This window comes from Bidens hawaiensis, unplaced genomic scaffold, assembly GCF_021521415.1.
Source record: "Bidens hawaiensis isolate Kalapana, Puna unplaced genomic scaffold, B.hawaiensis_p1.1 tig00009343_1, whole genome shotgun sequence".
NCBI lineage: Eukaryota > Viridiplantae > Streptophyta > Magnoliopsida > Asterales > Asteraceae > Bidens > Bidens hawaiensis.
Genome location: NW_027491689.1, coordinates 187,145 through 193,144, shown reverse-complemented (window position 1 = coordinate 193,144; position 6,000 = coordinate 187,145). Strand labels below are relative to the sequence as shown.

Here is a 6,000-nt window from a genome sequence, read left to right as displayed (position 1 = left end):
ATGACATCGGTACATATATTGTCCAGTCGGTATCAATTCATCACGGTAATGGCATTCAGTATAGTTCACGATACTAAAGTGATTGTCGGGGAGGTCAACATGACCGTCCGGAGCATTTAACAGAGAAAAAAATATATAATGACAATAATAATACCCACCTCAGCCCATTTTTAATTCATACCTATCTATATTCTCTCCATACATTTTTCTTTTTGAGAAATGGGTCGCTCATCAACATCATCAAACTCATTCTGTACTAGAAGGACCCAATTTAGCTTCTTGTATGTCTGTATGCAAACAATGGAAACAAATAGCTCAAGATGATTACATTTGTAAATGTTTATGTGCCAAAAGATGGCCTTCAACATGTAAGAACACATCACCCATGTTACATAATACAAATGGTTCAAAACCTTTTACAAACGCATAGACCGAAATACCCTTCTTCCAACGAGAATCTCCTTTATAAATGATCTCGAGTTCTACATAGACGTTTGGACCGATGATGATCTAGTGCTCTCACAAGTTGCTGGAATCTGTAACACCCTTAAACATCAATTGGAAGGTCCGGAGTATAAAATGACATTACTTGTTGAACCACAGTTTGTGGTTCCTTATATAGAAACCATTATGGTTTTTGTTCTTGTGGCTAGAAAGGATATGAATAAAGTTGCTTGTATCATCAATAAGTCAATGTGTAACTATATATATTGACCGGTATGCTTGTTGAGCACTTGCGTATTCACGCTTGGATGTCGTTGTTGTTCATTGAACATGTAAATGAAAGTGTGGTACGTTGATGTTTTTGGGATTGAAATGGACTTTTGTACGTGATGCTGCTAATTCTAAAGATGAGGTGTTAATGTGTTATGGTTGTTGGACATGCTTGATTGGAAGTAAGTTGTTTTTCAAGTGTTAAATGACTGTTGTAACTTGTAAGTGTACCAAATGCATAATATCTACTAGTTGAAGGCAATATGTTGTTTATAGGTCTTATGTTGAAGCTGAATATCGGGCTATGGCATCGACAGTTAGTGAAGTTTTATGGGTTTGGTGGCTCTTGAAATATTTGGATGTCTCCCAAACCGGTACGACACAATTGTTTTGTGATAATATGGTTGCTAAACACATAGCAAATAATCCAGTCCTTCATGAACGCACAAAGCATGCCGAAATGGATTGTTACTTCGTCAGAGAACGTGTGGAGTCGAGGGATATTGAGCTGTTACACATTGACACTAAGGAACAGATTGCTGACTTGTTCACAAAAGCTCTTGGTTCTAGACAATTGAGGTTTCTACTCGACAAGTTGGGCATTTGTGATATCCATGCTCCAACTTGCGGGGGAGTATAGAAAGAGATTATTATTTGTAATATTTTCTTATTTATAAACTTGTATTTATACCCTTTGGGTATTTTTTTTTATCGTAAGAGTGTGAGACCCATGCATATACTGATGTCGGTCCTGGTAATGACATCGGTACATATATTGTCCAGTCGGTATCAATTCATCACGGTAATGGCATTCAGTATAGTTCACGATACTAAAGTGATTGTCGGGGAGGTCAACATGACCGTCCGGAGCATTTAACAGAGAAAAAAATATATAATGACAATAATAATACCCACCTCAGCCCATTTTTAATTCATACCTATCTATATTCTCTCCATACATTTTTCTTTTTGAGAAATGGGTCGCTCATCAACATCATCAAACTCATTCTGTACTAGAAGGACCCAATTTAGCTTCTTGTATGTCTGTATGCAAACAATGGAAACAAATAGCTCAAGATGATTACATTTGTAAATGTTTATGTGCCAAAAGATGGCCTTCAACATGTAAGAACACATCGCCCATGTTACATAATACAAATGGTTCAAAACCTTTTACAAACGCATAGACCGAAATACCCTTCTTCCAACGAGAATCTCCTTTATAAATGATCTCGAGTTCTACATAGACGTTTGGACCGATGATGATCTAGTGCTCTCACAAGTTGCTGGAATCTGTGACACCCTTAAACATCAATTGGAAGGTCCGGAGTATAAAATGACATTACTTGTTGAACCACAGTTTGTGGTTCCTTATATAGAAACCATTATGGTTTTTGTTCTTGTGGCTAGAAAGGATATGAATAAAGTTGCTTGTATCATCAATAAGTCAATGTGTAACTATATATATTGACCGGTATGCTTATTGAGCACTTGCGTATTCACGCTTGGATGTCGTTGTTGTTCATTGAACATGTAAATGAAAGTGTGGTACGTTGATGTTTTTGGGATTGAAATGGACTTTTGTACGTGATGCTGCTAATTCTAAAGATGAGGTGTTAATGTGTTATGGTTGTTGGACATGCTTGATTGGAAGTAAGTTGTTTTTCAAGTGTTAAATGACTGTTGTAACTTGTAAGTGTACCAAATGCATAATATCTACTAGTGATGTTTTTATGTTTTTTAGTATACGAGGTTATACAAATATTGAACTTGGTTTCTAGTACATTTGTAATTTGTTTTGTAGTATAGTTAGACGGTGAGAAAATAAAATTATCACACTAAACATATAAATAATTATAATTACAGTTTTGAACTATAGTAATTATGTTATAAAAAACAATATAGTGTAATAATAATTACTCTAGTTCAAAAATTACAGTGTAATAATAATTACTTTAGTTATTTGTACTCTTCTCACGATAAAAGTCATTTGTATTTGATTAAAACTCGTGTAGTTAGATATATACAAGTTTTGTTTTTAAAGCAAGGGTTTTTGTATGTGATTGTTAATTTTTTTTTTAAATTGAAACTAGCTTAGAAATTATATTTATGTAATATAGTCTAGTAAAATTTTTAGCTTTTAACAAAAGATGACTTAAAGTATGTGATTGTTTAGCCTTTAGGTTCTTCATTGCTCCATCAAATGTTAATTCATTTATTTTACTAAAAATACTAATTGAGTTTCAATATTGTTTTATTATTACGAGTGATTTTATTGAAATAATTTTAAAATTTTAATTACTGCTACCGTGACTTTATCGAAGGAATTTGGTTCAATTTGCCCTTCAACCTAATAAGCAATTTTATTTTTTGTATTTAATTGCTACTATCGAGATTAACTCGCCCATTTTTTTTATTTCTCTCGTCTATTGCCATGAAATTGTCGTTAATTACGTTGCATAGTTGCTTCATTTCATAATCAAACGATAGTCACTTCATTTTCTTCTTACTATAAATGCTTTATTCATAATACTTGTGGATCTGAATCGTATCGCATCTACATCATACTATCTTAGTCGTGGTTCCCGGGGAACCATTTCCTATCCTATCTTAGGATATTTTGGTAACACCATGTAGTTCCCTTGGACTTGTCGCTATCTCGAGATACTCTGGTACAACCTTGTGGGTCCCCCAATCTTTGTCGTCATGTTGGGGCCCATTTTGTCTTTTCCGTGTATGATGTCGCTCCCTTTCTTGTCGGACTGTTTATCGGCTGAGACGGACCCACTAATGTGGTGCATGGGTCGGTTGTCCCGTGTGAAAATTTTTTATTCGGTAGTTTATATGTGCTAAAATTCCGACCGACCTCTGTAAAATTTTAACACCTGATCTTGTGGAATTATTGTTGATGGAAACAAATAGCATTTTAGATAAGCAAGAGAAAATTAAAACAAAGTGACAGATTTCTCCAATTGGTGACAACTATTTCGTGGAACTATAAGGTTCTAACAGTTAAAGTTAGAAGAAGACAACCTAATATGTGGGTATATGGTATTTTCTTTTAAATTAAGCCATGGCCCAGTGTTACCCAATTCTATGTCATATGGCCCACATAAATAAAATATTCAATATTTAATAGTTTAACAGTGAATCTTAAAAAGTTATTATAATCATTCATCCATCTCTTTGTTAATTTTTCCAAAATTTAACATATGTACACAAGTTTATGATATGTTTTATTGTGTTTTTAGTTTATTTTTTCATTCATAGTTTATTATTTATTATTATTATTAGGTTGAATAACATTTTTTATTGCATAAATAAATCCTATAAAACTTATTAGTATTATTATTTATCAAGTCCTTTAATTACTAATTAAAGTGATTTTAAAAGAAGTCGACAATCGCTATATTAAAAAAAAGCATGTGGCGTACGACTACTAGTATAAGCTAATGTTAGTTATGCATTTTTAATGATATTTTACGTATTATTTTTGGTTATATGATATTTTGTTTGATTATTTTTTTTGTATTACCCGACTCAAACCAATTTGACCTGATCGAAACGTCCGAACCGGACAGAAAAAAATTATATGGTTAACCTGACCCAAACAACTGAACCAGACCAAATTTTATTTATTTTTTTTGGTAGTCAACTGACTTAAAAAAAGTCCGGCCCCTGTGAGATAATTTCCTAGGTCCGCCCATTGTTTATTTGGGTATTACCCCTACAATCCCAAAATACAACTGTTTTATTATTAACATAGTTCGAATTGAATCAATCTCAATTCATTTGAATCATATGTTATATATGCTCGAATTACTATTCTAGACCAATATTATCATTGTAACACCGTTGGTAATATTAATTGGTTGTATGTTTTTTCATTGTGTCCATGCCTAAACTTTAAATTTGTGCAGGAGTATAAGACTACACGAATATAAGACCACCTACTGTTAATTTAATAATTTTACAGTGTCACACTTAACATCATTTGTATATATGGTTATATATAGTCTATTAATCAAATACAGATATTTTAACATGAAAAGCGTATGAATGATTAAAGTAATTATTGTAACTTTTGAACTAGAATAATAATAATTATTGTTATATATTTTATTTTATAATATAATTACTATAACTTAAAACTGTAACTACATTAATTATTGTATGTTTAGTAAATTAATTTTATTTATACAGATTTTACTGAAATATTTCTTATTTAATATTTTCCTTAAAGACACGTGGATATCCTAACCATTATGTTCATCCATTTATAGTCTACTATGTATTATTTTCTTTTTATTTCTTTTCCATTTTTATCAAATATCATAAACTAAGTAATCGATAATTTATAAGTGAATGTCAACTGTTAACTTGTATGTATGTATATCCTATAATTTTTTTGCACCCATGTACGTTATAATTCTTTAACCTCTACACATCCCATCCATACCATGTAAAATTTTAATCTATTCATATACATATCTTATAATTGTTTAATTTATACATGTACATGCATTACAAATACGATAATAATAATCTTAATATTAAATATATATATAAACGAAACTTTTAAAAGCTATCTGATTGTTCCATGTATTATGTCAAGTTTATTTGTAGATAGAGGTTTCTCATGCATTTAACCCGAATTCACGGGTATGTGTCTCATCAAACCCAGATATAGCCCTTAAACGGGTTAGAACATCTCATTAAATTAAAAATTAATATTATCAAATATTTGATATGAAAATCCTATAATCTATATACTAAAAATTAATATTCGATTTTTTTTAAAAAATATATTATTTATAATTAGAAAATAATTTTATAGTAAAAAAATTAGCGGGTCATGAAATATCTCAGCAAACCCAGATAACTTTTAAACCGGTTTATAACATCTTATTTATTTATGAAACTCTTTCATAATCAAATCTTAAGTATATTATCAACTTCCGTACAATAAATAAAATTTAAATAAAATATATATATAAACATTATAAACGAATAATGTAAAACAACCTCGTAATACATCGTATAAAAGCTAGTTTTAGAATAAACTATATGGATGGTCTGTGGTTTAGAAAAATATGTATACATTTGATACCTAGATCAAAAGCTCCGCATTTATTAAGTTGTTGATTAAGTTAATCAACCCAACCCAAATATTTATTGAAAAAGATGAATTGATAACAATCAATTTTATTTTATTTTGTTTTATTTTGTTTAACGGTCAACGAATCCTTCAGATTGGCTACTAGCAAAATTCACACATCGGGATGT

At 30.8% G+C, this 6,000-nt stretch overlaps 2 pseudogenes; both read left to right on the top strand.

The window, feature by feature from the left end:
- On the top strand, positions 1 to 834 carry LOC143532097 (F-box protein At5g39250 pseudogene; annotated as a pseudogene).
- Positions 835 to 1,471: 637 nt separating this feature from the next.
- On the top strand, positions 1,472 to 2,305 carry LOC143532096 (F-box protein At5g39250 pseudogene; annotated as a pseudogene).
- The last annotated feature ends 3,695 nt before the right edge of the window (positions 2,306 to 6,000 follow it).